The following is a 16,903-nucleotide window of genomic DNA, read 5'->3' as shown; positions in this document are numbered from 1 at the left end:
TGATGATGGGTTAGAAATGGATAACAAGGGAAAATCATTTATGTCAGCAACAACTTTTGCCTGAACTATTTCAATCGAAATAATGTCACATTTTCTAGTATTGCTCAAGTTTCTTGCCTTAGTTGTGCTTTCTTACTTTCAAATCTATTTATCAGACTGGTTAAAATTTTAATAAGAAATCAAGTTAAAACTCTTTCTTATGGCATACAAAGTTTTTTATGCCAATCTATCTAGTCTTATTTTTCTTCTTTTTTACTTTTTTACTACAGGTTTTACTGTGTTCTCTCCTTTTGAAATCGCTTGTCTTTCATTTTTTAGTTGGTACTAGCTCCCAAATAAAAGTAATCTTTACAGTTTTGTAACCCTACCCTTTGCTAACAAGTATTTATAAAACTTTGACCCTGTCTATTCAATTAATAACTCTAAACTAGAAAGTTGTTTGTTGTTTCTTTGCTTGTTTGTTTTAATTAGGTGTCTTCTGAAAAAATTGTTATATTAACTATATATTAAATTAATATATACCTATAGTATATAGTTATACTAATAGTTATATATATGTAATATATATAATATAGTATATCTACTATATATTGAATTAATATATATTTATATTAGCATTATAACTATAAAAATTGTTATATTAACTATATATTAAATAAATATATAGTTATATATAAAGATATAGTTATAATATATACTGTATCCACTATATATTAAATTAATATATAGTCTTATGAGCATTATAACTATAACATTATTGGCACTAAGTAGATTTTTATTGAGTGAATTAATGAGCAGATACTGATTTCAGGTAAAAGATTTTATGTGAAGTTACATCTGTGTTGGGATAAAAGAAAAAAATCTGGATTTATATGTGTTGCCAAAATTCTGATGGAAAAGATATTAGATCATGTTTGAGTATCATAGAGCAAAATTTGGATTTGTAAGAAAAATTTGAAAATGCAGCTTAATAGTCAGAAAAAAAGAACCATGACAAGACTATTTTTCTTCTTGAATGTGAATATTTATATGTCAAGAGAAAAAAAAAGGAATAAAATTGAAGGTATAATAATTTCCAAAAACAGTTAAAATAATTGCTTCATATTACTAAGGTAGTAATAAAGAAATGATCATCAGGAAATTGGAGAATAGCTCAAGGCTTATTTCTTCATACAGTGCAAATATTTCTGATTCAATTATGGCAAGACATCTGAAATTGACATTCTTCTCATTAAAGACCGGATACATGTAACAGGAAAATCAAATCACTCCTTTAAATAGTTTGGTGCTACTAGACTGGCAATCAAAAGCTAAAACTAACTCTTTGTAAAAGAAAGAAAGGTATTTTATCCCCAAATAGTAGTAAATAAAACCCCTGCTGGATTTGTGCCTTAAGCTCCCAATGATAAAATGACTGCCTCTGTCAAAAATTACCAAGATTGAAAGGTGAGACCTTGTCTGAACAGGCAGTGGTGCAGTGTATAGAGAGTTGTCATGGGATGTTGAGGACTCAGGTTTAAAATCCTGCAGTTGCTGGCTTGAATGTTGACTCATCTGACTTGAACATAGGATTGCTAGCTTGAGTGTGAGATCATAGACATGAACTCATAGTAGCTGGCTTGAGCACAAAGGTCACTGGTTGAGCTGAAACTCCCCAGTCAAGACACATATATAAAAGCAATCAATGAAAATCTAAAGTGCTGCAAGAACAAGTTGATGCTCCTCATCTCTGTCCCTTCCTGTCTGTCCCTGTCGGTTCTTCTCTCTCTCACTGTCACTCTTTTTGTCACTAAAAATAAAAGAATAAATTAAAAAATTGAATAGTAAAAACTTGATATATTCATTGTATACTTCTTTTACTATTGTTATCTCTATTTTTGTATCCACTACACCACAATTTAAACTGGAGTATTTCCATGGAACATAGGCAAAAAAATACATTGCCCTCATCTAGTAGGTGGGGTTAATCAACACTGATGTATGAGTAAAATACATAGCGTGTCACTTGGTGATATATGGGGGGAATATAATGGAGAGGAGTAGAGAAGGGTAGAGGGTGGAGGATGCCTCATTGTCCCAAAGCCAAACCATATGTAACTTGGAATTAAGGGAAGTATTAGCACTCCAGTAGCAATTATTGTAAATCATAAAAATGAGCACAATACTATACATTTGCCTTGATAATGTCAAGGTAAAAAACACACATGAGGCTGTGAACACTGATGATTAAGAGTTGGGTTTTTATTAAAGGTGTACCATGTTCTGATCATTCTTTAACTTCTGCAACAGATCTATAGAGGTCTGAGACTGGTCAGTCACAACCCACTTAAAGGCAACTTATGGAATTCTTTTATGGATACAGGAGGAGATTTGGGAAGAATGTTCTGATCCAAATCCTTTTGAGGTTAGGTACCCACCTGTGGTCAAGTTCAAAGAGTTTGGAAGACAAGGTATTGGAAGAGAACACACTGCTGAAATAGTCTCATTACTTTTAAAATAAATCAATTTTATAATTTCAAACTTCAAATATGAGGTCTTTTAACTAAAAAAAAAATAGTCTTGGAGATAAATGTAGAGTCACAGAAACAAGAGATTGTTCTGGAGAGAAGATTCTGAGAAACACTACTTCTACACTCCTCAAAGTCCTTGCTGAGAGTAAATTTAACTGAATAGAATTGATGGAGAAATTTTACATATATACTGTACTTCTTGTGAGAGAAGTTAATTATTAAAGTTACACCAACAAAACCCATACTTTATGCTTTTTATCTAGTTTCTATATACTATAAACTCATAATTATGGAAATAAGTCTCAAAAATCAGGTAGGTTAAAAAAAAGATTTTTTTTTTCTATCAAAACTCACCCAGAATTAACAGAATAGAAAGGGAAATGTTGCATGCCACCAAAAACTGAACAAACAAACAAACAAACAGAAAAACAGTCATTGCCAGCATAACTATACCCTTTTGAGAATCTCTAATTCTTTTGGTACCTTGAGAAACTTCAAGATAGTCAAATAGCAATCTGATTGTCTTTAACTTGGAAGATTTTATTATTCTCACGAAAATGTATATTGAAGAAAGCTGTCATTCATGAAGCTGTCAAAAGAGAGATATAGCAGGTAACAACTCAGGACTGTTCAATGATGTAGATTTTTGACCCAAATTTATAAAGTTCCAACAAATCATTTTTCCTACATGTCATAATCTTTTGTCACTTACAGTTTCCACACACACCACTGAAATCCTTCCCACTATCAGGAAAAATGGAATAATTTTGTCCAGCCCTTCAACTTCAAAAATCCTTAGATGGCCCTGGCCGGTTGGCTCAGTGGTAGAGCGTCAGCCTGGCGTGCAGAAGTCCCGGGTTCGATTCCCGGCCAGGGCACACAGGAGACGCACCCATCTGCTTCTCCACCCCTCCCCCTCTCCTTCCTCTCTGTCTCTCTCTTCCCCTCCTGCAGCGAGGCTCCATTAGAGCAAAGATGGCCCGGGCGCTGGGGATGGCTACTTGGCCTCTGCCCCAGGCGCTAGAGTGGCTCTAGTCGCGACAGAGCGACGCCCTGGAGGGGCAGAGCATCGACCCCTGGTGGGCAGAGCGTCGCCCTCTGGTGGGCGTGCCGGGTGGATCCCAGTCGGGCGCATGCGGGAGTCTGTTTGACTGTCTCTCCCTGTTTCCAGCTTCAGAAAAATACAAAAAAGAATTAAAAAAAAATCCTTAGATGATAATTTTTTTATTATTAATTTTAATGTGGTGACATAGATAAATCAAGGCACATAGGTTCAGAGAAAACATCTCCAGGTTATTTTGACATTTGATTATGTTGCATACCCACCGCCCAAAGTCAAACCGTCTTCGCTCATCTGGTTTTCTTTGTGCACCCCCACCTCTCCCCACCGCCTCACTTTACTTCCTCCCCTCCCCCAACCATCAGACTCTTGTCCATGTCCCCGAGTCTCATTTTTATGTCCCACCTATGTATGGAATCATATAGTTCTTAGTTTTTTCTGATTTACTTATTTCTCTCAATATAATGTTGTCAAAGTCCATCAATATTGCTGTAAATGATACGATGTCATTGTTTCTTCTGGCTGAGTAGTATTCCAAAGTACATATGTACCACAATGTTTTTATCCAAACATCTATGGAAGGGATTTTTGATTGTTTCCATGTCTTTGCCACTGTGAAAAATGCTGCAATGAACATGGAACTGCAAGTATCTTTAAGTACCATGGTGTTTGAGTTTTGGGGGTATATATCCAGTAGAGGGATTGCTGGGTCATATGGTAGCTCTATTTTTAATTTTTTGAGGAACCACCATACTTACTTCCATAAAGGTTGTACTACTTTACATTTCCACCAACAGTCATCTGGTAGTTCTATTTTTAATTTTTTGAGGAACCATTTACTTTCTTTCATAATGATTGTACTACTTTACATTCCCACCAATAGTGGATAAGGGTTCCTTTTTCTCCACAAACACTCCAACACTTGTCATAACCTGTCCTGTTGATAGCTAATCTAACAGGTGTGAGGTGGTATCTCATTTTAGTTTTGATTTGCATTTCTCTAATAGCTAATGAAGATAAGCATCTTTTCATATATCTGTTGTCTATTTGTATTTCTTCCTGGGAGAAGTGTCTGTTCATGTCCTGTTTCACTTTTTTATTGGAGTGTTTGTTTGTTGTTGAGTTTTATAAGTTCTTTATATATTTTGGATATTAGGCCTTTATCTGTGCTTCTTAGTCTGATGCAGCACCACTCATTTATCATTGTCTTCACTTCCCTTGCCTTTGGAGTAAAATTTATAAAGTGCTTTTTTTAAAATTTTTTTTTTATTTATTCATTTTAGTGAGGAGAGGGAGAGACAGAGAGAGAGAGAGAGAGAGAGAGGAGAGACAGAGAGAGAGAAGGGGGGAGGAGCTGGAAGCATCAACTCCCATATGTGCCTTGACCAGGCAAGCCCAGGGCTTTGAACCAGCGACTTCAGCATTTCCAGGTCGATGCTCCATCCACTGCGCCACCACAGGTCAGGCTAAAGTGCTCTTTATAATCAAGGTCCATGAGTTTAATACCTATGTTTTCTTCTATGTATTTGTTGTTTCAGGTCTTATATTTAGGTCTTTAATCCATTTTGAATTAATTTTTGTACAAGGGGAAAAACTGTAGTCAAGTTTCATTCTTTTGCATGTGGCTTTCAGTTTTCCAGTACCATTTGTTTTTTGTTTTTATTAATTTTTTTATTTAACTAATTGTGTTTACAAAGATTCTAGGGTCACCCCGAATGCACCTCCCCTCCCCATATTCCCCTCAACATTTCCCCTGTCCCCTCCCTAAATTCCCTTCCCCCTTCCCTTTAGGTTTATCCCATCCTATCATCCCCTTTCCCTTTGTCCTCTTTTCCTCTTTTCCCTTTGATCCCTCCTCTGTCTCAGTTCCATTCCTCAGTTCTCATGATTCCTTGGATTCTTCAAATGAGTGAGGTCATATGATACTTTTCTTTATCTGCCTGGCTTATTTCACTCAACATAATAGTTTCCAGGTCCCTCCATATTGTTGCAAATGGTAATATTTTCTTCTTTTTCTTAGCCCCATAGTATTCCATTGTATATATATATACCACTGCTTTTTAATCCCCTTATCCACTGATGGACACTTGGGCTGTTTCTAGATCTTCACTATTGTGAACAATGCTGCCATAAACATGGGGTGCATTTATTTTTTTCAGTCGGTGATACGGTGTCCTTGGGATATATTCCTATAAGAGGGATGGCTAGGTCAAAAGGCAGTTCCATTTCTAATTTTTTCAGGAATCTCCATACTGTTTTCCACAGTGGCTGCACCAGTCTGCATTCCCACCAGCAGTGCAGGAGGGTTCCCATTTCTACACATCCTCGCCAGCACCTAACCTGTGCTCTTTTGTTAATGAGCGCCATTCTGACTAGTATGAGGTGGTATCTCATTGTGGTTTTAATTTGCACTTCTCTAATGATTAGTGATGGTGAACGTTTTTTCATTTGTCTATTGGCCATCTGTATGTCCTCTTTGGAGAAGTATCTATTCATTTCTTGTGCCATTTTTTGATTGTATTGTTTGTATTACTGGTGTTGAGTCTTACAAGTTCTTTATAAATTTTGGTTATTAATCCCTTATCAGATGCATTGTCGAATATGTTCTCCCATTGAGTGTTTGTCTTTTTATTCTGTTCATATTGCCTTTAGCTTGCAAAAGCTTTTTAGTTTAATATAGTCCCATTTGTTTATCCTGTCTTTTATTTCATTTGCCTGTGTAGATAAATCAGCAAAGATATTGCTGTGAAAGATGTCAGTGAGTTTAGTGCTTAAGTTTTCTTCTAGGATGCTTATGGTTTCACAATTTACATTTAAGTCCTTTATACATTTTAAGTTTATTTTTGTGCATGGTGTAAATTGGTGGTTTACTTTTATTTATTTGCAGGTAGCTGTCCAGTTTTCCCAACACCATTTGTTAAAGAGACTGTCTTTACTCCACTGTATGCTCTTACCTCCTTTGTCAAACATCAATTGTCCATAAAGGTGTGGATTTATTCCTGGGTTCTCTGTTCTGTTCCATTGATCTATATGCCTGTTCTTATGCCAGTACCAAGCTGTTTTTAGTACAATGGCCTTGTATTATAACTTGATATGAGAAAGTGTGATACCTCCCACTTTATTCTTCTTTTTCCAGTTTGCTGAGGCTATTTGTATTCTTTTTTGGTTCCATATAAATTTTTGGAATATGTATTCTATATCATTGAAGTATGTCATTGGTATTTTAATTGGTATTGCATTGAATTTATAAATTGCTTTGGGTAAATATAGACATTTTAATTATGTTTATTCTTCCTAACCATGAGTATGGTATATGCTTCCACTTGTTTGTGTCTTCATTGATTTCCTTTATCACTGTTTTATAATTTTCTGAATACAAGTCTTTAACCTTCTTGGTTAAATTTACTCCTAGGTACTTTATTATTTTTTGTTGTTGTTGTTGCAATAGTGAAGAGGATTGTTTCCTTTATTTCTCTTTCTGACAGTTCATTGTTCGTGTATATAAATGCCTCTGATTTCTGATTATTAATTTCATATCCTGCCACCTTGCAGAATTTGTTTATTAGGTCCAGTAGTTTTTTGACTGAGACTTTAGGGTTTTCTATACACAGTATCATATCATCTGCAAATAATGATAGTTTTACTTCTTCTTTTCCAATTTGGATGCCTTTTATTTCTTCTTTTTATTTGACTGCTGTTGCCAGGACTTCCAGTACTATGTTGAATAAGAGTTCTGAAAGGGGGCACCCCTGCCTTGTTCCTGATTTTACGGGAATTCTTTTAAATTTTGTCCATTAATTATAATGTTGGCTGTGGTTTTGTCATAGTTAGCCTTTATCATGTTGAGGTATGTTCCCTGTATTCCCACTTTGTTAAGAGTTTTGATCATAAATGGGTGCTAGATTTTATCAAAAGCTTTTTCTGCATGTATTGAAATTATCATGTGGTTTTTCTCCTTCCTTTTGTTTATGTGGTGAATCACATTAATTGATTTAGGAATGTTGTACTATTCTTGCCTCCCCAGAATAAATCCCACATTATCATGATGTATGATTTTTTTCATGTATTGCTGTATCCGGTTTGCTAATATGTTGTTGAGGATTTTAGCATCTAAATTTATCAGGGATATTGGCCTATAATTTTCTTCCTTTGTGTTGTCTTTACCTGGATTTGGAATCAGAATTATGCTCGCCTCATAAAAGGAACTTGGAAGTGTTCTTTCCTCTTGAATTTTTTGAAATAGCTTGATTAGGACAGGAGTTTATTCTTCCTGAATATTTGGTAGAAATCACCAGTGAAGCCATCAAGCCCAGTGGTTTTGTTTTTTGGGAGCTTTTTGATAACTGTTTCGATCTCTTTTGTTGTAATCTATCTGTTTAGGTTTTCTGATTCTTGCAGATTAATTTTTGGAAGATTATAAATTTCAAGGAATTTTTCATTTCACCCAGGTTGTTTAATTTTTTGGCATACAATTCTTTATAATATTTTCTTACAATATTTTGTATTTCTGTTGTGTTAGTTGTTATTTCTCCACTCTCATACCTAGTTTTATTTATTTGAATCCTCTCTTTTCATTTTCTGGAGAGTCTTGTTAAAGGTTTATCGATCTTGTTTACCTTTTCAAAGAACCAGCTCTTGGTTTTATTGATCCTCCGTATTGTTTCTTTAGCTTCTATGTCATTTATTTCTGCTCGGTCTTTATTATTTCCTTCCTTCTACTACCTCTTGGCCTTACTTGCTGTTCTTTTTCTAGTTCCCTTAGATGAAGGGTTAGGTTGTTTATTTGAGCTTTATCAAGCCTCTAAAGGAAAGTCTGTAGTGCTATTAACTTCCCTCTTAAGACTGCTTTTGCTGTGTCCCATAAATTTTGAGTTGTTGTTTCCTCATTATCATTTGTTTCTAGGAATATTTTTATTTCTTCTTTGATTTTATTTTTAACCCATTTGTTATTTAATAACATGCTATTTAGTTTCCATGCGTTTGAGTATTTTTTTAATTTTTATGTTGTTGTTGATTTCTAGTTTTATGCCATTGTGGTCAGAGAAAATGCTTGATATGATTTCAATGTTCTTAAATTTGTTGTGAATGCTTTTGTTCCCTAACATGTGGTCTATCCTAGAGAATGTACCATGAGCACTTGAAAAGAATGTATATTCTGCTGCCTTAGGGTGAAAGGTTCTAAAGATATTTATTAAATTGAGGTGATCTAGTGTGTCCTTTAAGTCTGCTGTTTCTTTGCTAATTTTCTTTCTGGAGGATCTATCTAGTGATGTTAGTGGGGTATTGAAATCACCTACTATTGTAGTATTGCTGTTGATCTCACCCTTTATATCCATCAAAGTCTGCTTTATATATTTATGTGCTCCTTATTTTAGATGCTTACATATTTATGATGGTTATATCTTCTTTTTGGATTGCTGACTTTATCATAATGTAGTGACCTTCTTTATGTCTTACTCTATTCTTTGTTTTAATGTCCATTTTGTCTGATATATAATTGCTACCTCAGCTTTTTTTTTTCATTTCTATTTGCATGAAATATTTTTTTCCATCATTTTACCTCCAGTCTATGTGCATCTTTTGTTTTAAGGTGTGTCTCTTGTAGACAGCATATGTATGGGTGCTGTTTTCTTGTCCAAGCAGCTACCCTATGTCTTTTGATTGGATCATTTAATCCATTTACATTTAAGGTTATTATTGATGTGTAGTTGTTTATTGATATTTTATTCTTTAAAGCTGTATTCCTCTTTTTCTGTATTGTTTTTCCACTTTGATCTGTTTACAACTGGCCCCTTAAAGTTTCCTGTAGCATTGGTTTGGTTGTAATGAATTCCTTGAGTTGTTGTTGTTGTTTTTTTGTTTTTGTTTTTTTTTTGTTTTTTGTTTTTTTTTGTCTAGGAAACTTTTTATTGCTCCTTCAATTTTAAATGATAGCCTTGCTGGATAATGTAGTCTTGGTTGTAGGCTCTTGTTCTGCATTACTTTGACTATTTCTTACCATTCCTTCTGGCCTCAAGTGTTTATGTTGAGAAATCTGATGTCATCCTTATGGGGACTCCTTTGTAGGTGATAGCCTTATTTTACTAGCAGCTTTTAATATTTTCTCTTTATTGCTTAGCTTTGGTATTTTAATTATGATGTGTAGGTCTCTTTTGGTTTCTCTTTAATAAAGTTCTCTGTGCTTCTTGAACTTGTGAGACCCTTCCTTGCATCAATTTAGGGAAGTTTTCAGCTATGATTTGATTGAATAAAGTTTCTATCCCTTGTTCTTTCTCTTCTTCAGGGACCCCTATGATGCAGATGTTACTTCTCTTCATGTTGTCACAGAGCTCTCTTAGAGTTTCCTCAGACTTTTTGAGTCTATTTTCTTTTATCTATTCTGCTTCCATGCCTTTGTTCATCTTGTTGTTCAACTCACTGATTCGATCCTCAGCTTCATCCATCCTGCTTATAATTCCTTCCATTGTGGTCTTCATTTCTGATACTGTTTTTTTCACTTCCGACTAATTCTTTTTTAATATTTCAATGTCCTTTTTTATACTTGCTATCTATTTAGGTGTTTGTAATGACCATCCATTGTTGTTCTAATTTTCCTAAGAATCCTAACAATCATCATTCTAAACTCTGCATCTGGCAGTTTGGTTATTTCCATATCACTCATTTCCTTTTCTGGAGATTTCTCTTGTGGTTTCATTTGGATTGCACTTCTCTGTCTTCTCATTATGTCTCTGTTTTTTTTGTGTAGTTTGTAAGGCTCTTTGAGTCTAGGTTTGGTGTTTTCTGCCTCCAATTTTCAGTTGTGTTATTTCTAGGTCTTCTTGGGTTGGTATCAGCTGTTGTTTGTAATCCATGGTCAGGTTTGGCTTTTCTAGTAGAGCTGCTTTGAAGTCTTGATTTGTTTGTTTTCTTCTCAGTTATCTCTGTGGTAGTTTTGTTTACTGATCTCAGCAGGGGGCTTATTTGAAACTGTATTCAGGAATGTGGTAAGTGTAACATGAGACTCTGAAGACCTGATCTGCCAGTTACTCTCTCTGGGTGCTGGGCACTTTCTCAGTTTCAGTAGGGGGAGGTGTATCTCAGATCTTCATGGAGTTACTGCCCCTCCTCCCAATTCTTGTTTTCAGCTGTGTCTTCTTCCACTGATTGGAGCTGGAGAGATATCTTGAGATGGGTGACTTGGAATCACTTGTCTTGTGCTTTGTGGAAGGATCAACTCCTCCGCCAGCTGTGGCCGCCTCCAGCACTGGATGAGTCAGCTTCTCAAGTCCTCCCACACATTCCTCTTCCTGTCATCATCTGTATCTGTCTCTCCCCTTTCCTTTTGGAAGATAAGCCAGCCTTTCAACACACCTCATTCCCAGGACCCCAGGCAAGTGGCTGTGTGTGATGTTTACTACTCTTTTCCTTGGAATGAGAGCCCTTCTGGGCTCTCAGCCTCACACCCCCTTTGTTTCTGTAAGCAGGGGAGATTCACCGCTCCTTGGCGCTCCCTACCAGTCTCAATGTGGCTTCTTCTTTGCTCTTTGGTTTTTGAGAGCTATTCTTATAGTCCTGAGTTGATTTTTCATGCTGATTGTTCCTAAATTAATTTGTAATCTAGTTTGGTGGTGTGAGCTGGGAGTCTCTGCCTCTGCCTACTCTGCTGCCATCCTCCAAGAACCATTTGTTCAAGAGACTTTCTTTTATCCATTTCACCATATATATGTGGTTTTATTACTGGGCTTTCTACTGTGTTTTATTGGCCTGAGTGTCTATTTTTCTGCCAATACTATGATGTTTTCATTAACGTGGCTCTATAATATAAATTGAAGTCAGGTATTGTAATGCCCCCAGCTTCGTTCTTTTTTCTTAGGATTGCTTTGGCTATTTGGGTTTTTTAATATTTCCATATAAACCTGATAATTTTTTGTTCCATTTCTTTAAAAAAAACATTGGAAATTTGATGGAAATTGCATTAAATTTGTATATCGCTTTGGGTAATATAGTCATTTTGACAATATTTTATTCTTCCTATCCAAGAACAAGAAATATTTTTTCATTTCATTATATCTTTTTTTATTTTTCTTAACAATGCTTTATAGTTTTCACTATATAGGTCCTTTATATTCTTTATGTTTATTCCTAGAGATTTTTGTTGTTGTTGCAATCATGAGAGGATTATTTTTTGTGTGGGTTTTCTTATATTTTATTGTTGGCATATAGGAAAGCAATGGACTTTTGTATATTAATTTTGTATCCTGTGACCTTACTGTATTGGTGTATTCTTTCTAGTAGTCTTTTTGTGGAGTCTTTGTGGTTTTCAATATATAGGATCATATTATCTGCAAAAAGTGAAACCTTTACTTCTTCTTTCCCAATATTTATTTCTTTCTCTTGTCTGATTGCTCTGGCAAGAACTTCCAGCACTACTGTGAATAAGAGTGGAGAGAATGGACATCCTTGTCCTGATTTGGGGGAAAAGTTTTCAGTTTTATGCCATTTAATATGATGTTAGCTGATAATTTATCATAAGTGGTCTTTATTATGTTGAAGTATTTTCTTTCTATACACATTTTGTTAAGTATTTTAATCATAAAATTGTGTTCTATTTTATGGAATACCTTTTGTGCATCTATTGATAGGATCATATGGTTTTTTTTCTTTGTTTTGTTGATATGGTGTATTATGTTAACCATTTTACGTATGTTGAAACATGCTTGTGAATCCCACTTGATCATGATGAATTACATTTTTTTATGTGTTGTTGTATTTGATTTGCTAGTATTTTGCTTTGTATTTTAGTGTGTGTATTTATTATAGATATTATTCTGTAGTTTTCTTTTTTTGTGTTGTCTTTGCCAGGTTTCCATATAAGGATTATGTTGGCCTCATAAAACGTGTTTGGAAGTATTGCTGCTTCTTCAATTTTTCGGAAGACTTAGAGTATAATAGGAACCAAGTCTTCTTTGAATGTTTGATAGAATTCACTAATATATCCATCTGGCCTTGGAGTTTTATTTTTGGGAAGGTGTTAGATAGTTGTTTATATTTCCTCCCTGCTTATGGGTTTGTTTAAGCTTTCTGCTTCATCATGATTCAGTATAGGGAGGTTGTATTGTTTTAGAAATTTATCCATTTCTTCTAGATTGTTAAATTTGGTGGCATATAGTTTTTCATAGTATTCTATAATAATTCTTTGTATATCTATGAGATCTGTGGTGATATCTCCTCTTTTATTTTTGATTTTTATTATTTGAGTCCTTTCTCTTTTTCCTTAGTGAGTCTTGCCAAGAGTTTGTCAATTTTGTTGATCTTTTCATAGAACCAGCTCCTTAATTTATTATTTTTTATATACCTTTTCTGTTCTCTATTTCATTTATTTCTGCTCTGATTTTTATTATTTTTTACTTCTGCTGGTTTTGGTTTGCCTTTGTTCTTCTTTTTCTAGTTCCTTAAGGAACTAGAAGTTAAGGTGTGAAGTTAAGTTGTTTACTTGGGCTCTCTCTTGTTTGTTCATATAGGCTTGTAGTGATATGAACTTTGCTGTTATTACTGCTTTTCCTGCATCCCAGTTATTCTGATATGTCATATTATTATTTTTGTTTATATGTAACTTTTGATCTCTGCTTTTATTTCTTCTTTGACCCACTTATTTTTTAAAAGTATGTTGTTTAGTTTTCACATTTTTGTGGGTTTGTTTTCCTCTTTTTTGCAGTTGAATTCTATTTTCAAGGCTTTATGATCAGAGAATATGCTTGGTATAATTGCAATCTTTCTGAATTTGTTGATGTTATTTCTGTGGCCCAACATATAGTCAATTCTTGAGACTGTTACATGTACACTAGAGAAAAATGTATACTCTGGCACTTTGGGATGGAATGTCCTGTAGATGTGTATCATATCCAATTGTTCTAGTGTTTCATTTAATGCTAATATTGTTTTACTGATTTTCTGTTTGGATGAATGTTCTAAAGCTGTGATCTATGTATTGAGGTCTCCAATTCTGTTTAAGGCCAACATTTCTTTATTGATTTTCTGTTTGGATGAATAATCAAGAGCTGTCAGTGGTATATTGAGGTCTCCAGGAATGATTGTATTTTTGTCAGGTTTTGGTTTTAGGTCAGTCAATAGCTGTCTTATATATTTTGGTGCTCCTTGGTTTGGTTCATATATATTAAGAGGTGTTATGTCTTCTTGATTCAATGTCCCCTTTATCATTATAGAATGACAGTTTTTTTCTTTGATTACTTTTTCTGTCTTGTAGTCAGCATTGTTATATATGAGTATTGCTACACCTGCTTTTTTTTTTTTTTGGATGTTATTTGCTTGGAATATTGTTTTTCAATCTTTCACTTTGAATTTGTTTTTATCCTTGTAGCTTAGATATGTTTCTTCTAGGCAACATACAGTTGAATTTTCTTTTGTAATCCATTCTGCTACTCTGTCTTTTTATTGGTGAGTTCAATCCATTTACATTTAGTGTAATTATTACTTGAGGGATTCCAATTGCCATTTTATATATGGCTTTCTGATTGTTTTGTATCTTGTTTGGTTCTTCTTTTTTGTTTTTCTATCATTTCTTTTGTTTGGTTGTAATCCATACTTGTTTCCTCTCTTACGTATTTTTTCAAGCCATGTGTTTCTGTGGTGGTTTTTTCTGGGGTCATTACCATTAAGTAATAGAAAGGATACATATCATGTTTATTCTAGTACATTCTCTCATGATTTCTTCTGCACTCCATCCTACATTGCTACTGTTAATCTTTGTACTGTCCCCTTTTTGTTTTAGTTGTCACTAATTAGTTTTGTTTTTATTGTGATCTTGATGGAGCTTTTCCTTGCAGTTTTGTTTTGTTTTGTTCTTTGTATCTGGTCAGAAAAATGCCTTTTGTATATCTTAAAGTGGAGGTTTTTCGGTGATAAATTTTCTCATTTTTTTTCTGTATCTCTGAATATTTTTATTTCTCCTTTATATTTGAATGATAGCTTTGATGTGTATAGTATTCTTAGCTGGAATTTCCTCTCTTTCAGAACTTTACATATTTGGGTCCACATTCTTCTAGCTTATAGAGTTTCTGCTGAGAAATCTGATGATAATCTAATGAGCCTTCCTTTATATGTTGTATTTTTCTATTCCCTGGCTGCTTTGAGAATTTTTTTCTTTGTCATTAGTTTTTTCCAATTTTATTATGATGTGCCTTGGAGTAGGTTTGTTAGGGTTAAGATAACTTGGTGTTCTTCTTGCTTCTTGAATTTGAGGCTTTAGTTCTTTCCACAGGCTTGGGAAGGTCTCTATTATTTGTTTGAATATGTTCTCCATTCCATTTTCTCTCTCTTCTCCTTCTGATATACTCATTATTCTTATGTTGCTCATTTTGATGGAGTCAGACAATTCCTGTAGGACTTTCTCAGTTTTTTTTTTAATTCATGAGTCTCTCTCCTATTCTCTCTCTAGTGCCTCTAGTTCACTGTCTTCTATGTCACTAATTCTCTCCCCTCTCTGACCTGTTCTATTAACTAAGCTTGTTACCTCATTTTTCAGTTCATGAATTGAGTTTTTCATCTCTGTTTGATTTGTTTCTATAGTTTCAATTTTCTTGGTGATGTATTCTTTCTGTTTATTGAATTGTTTTTTGTGCTCCCTAATTTGCCTTTTGGTGCTTTCTTGTATATCCCTGAGTATTTTTAGAATTTCAATTTTAAATTCTCTGTCATTTAACTCCAAGGTTTCCAAGCTATTGAATTTTTTTATAGATTTTTTCTCATCTATCTGAGCTACATCTCTGTCTTTTGTATCCATTATATTCTATTTCTTTTTTCTTAATGGCATTAGAGAGTGGTATTGTTAATAAAAGTAATAAGAATTGATATAAACAAAATTTTTTTGAGAACATACAGTGAAAAACTAAAAATTATATTGTGCTAATTAGAACCAAAAGTACATAGAAAGGAGGGCCTGAGTTGGGGAGAAGTGACAATGAGGGAAAATCAAGGTAAGAACCCATAAAATACTACAAGAAAAATATATGGATCAAGAATAAAATAATTTGTTTGTAAAAAATGGTTGAATGAGAGAAATACTGAAAGAGAAAAGAAGAAAAATAGAAAAAAATACAGTAAAAAATGAAAATTCTATTGTATTGAGTGGAACAAAAGCTTCATAGTGTTGGGGGAAATGCTAATTTGGTGAAAAGTGAAGTAAAATGCACACAAAATACCTCAAAGAAAAAATTTGAATCCAGAGTAAAAATAATTTGGGAGTGGTGATAGAATGAGAGAAAAAATGAAAGAGAAAAGAAGAAACAAAAAGAGAGAGTGAAAAAAAGAAATAAAATAAAAAGAGAGAGTTAAAGTTTCTGGAATGTAACTCTCATAAAAAAAAGAATAAAAAATGTCACACCTATGGGTATTGAAGTTCAAAATGAATAAAGAATAATAAAATGGAAGGAGAATAAAATATCCAAGGTGGAAGAAAAAAAAAGATTAAAAATGAAAGAAAAAAATGGAAAAAGTTATAAAGACTCGGGATTTTTTTCTGGTTTTGAGAGGTTATCTTCTTTCCTCTTTCTTTTCTCTCTTCTTGGCCAGTTTTGCTGTACCCCAGATTCTTCCCCTGTGGCACACTAGGGCATAGATTTCCAGGTGATGTGTTGATATAGTAATGACATAAACTAGGCTTCAGTCCCTTTGGTAGGTGGGGCTTGTTAGCATTTGTAGCTGGAACAATGGGAGAGTTTGTTTTTCCTGAGCCTCTCCAAATCTCTTCTTCCTGCACCAGAAGCCCAGGGACCCATCTGTGAAGTTGTCCCAGCCACAGCCTGGAGAGCAAGAGGCTCTAAGAACTGTTAAATCCCCCCTCTATCCCCACTCAAAGCAGGATTCTGGGAAAGGCTTTGCCAGCCAAAGCCACCAGGTTAATCAGGCAGGGATGGAAGCTGATTGCTTTTCAGGTGTCTTTCTATGAGCATCTGGGCATGTCTAATATGCCTCAGTGCTTCACAGGTCTACTCTCCCCAGGCCTTTTGCACTTTGTAACCTGTATCAGCTGGCAGGAAGATGCTCCAGTCACTGCCTGCAGAGCAAGAGGCCCTAAAAGCTGATAAGTCCTTCCTCCAGGTCTGTTCAAAGCACAGCCCTGGGTATGAAAGCTCTGCCAACCAGAGCCACCAGTTTAAGCAGGCAGGGGAGTGAGCTGATTTCTGGTCAGGCTCCTTTCTAAGGTTCCCCTGATATGTCTAGTTAAATTTGCCTCAGTGCTCCATGGGTTTGCTCTCCACAGGCTTTCCCCTTGTTAGGAAGCCTATAGCCAGACACACCCAACTTCCACAATGTTCTCTGAGGTCCATGGGACTGT

This window comes from Saccopteryx leptura, chromosome X (genome assembly GCF_036850995.1).
Source record: "Saccopteryx leptura isolate mSacLep1 chromosome X, mSacLep1_pri_phased_curated, whole genome shotgun sequence".
In the NCBI taxonomy this organism is placed as follows: domain Eukaryota; kingdom Metazoa; phylum Chordata; class Mammalia; order Chiroptera; family Emballonuridae; genus Saccopteryx; species Saccopteryx leptura.
Note: the sequence above shows the minus strand (reverse complement) of the source record.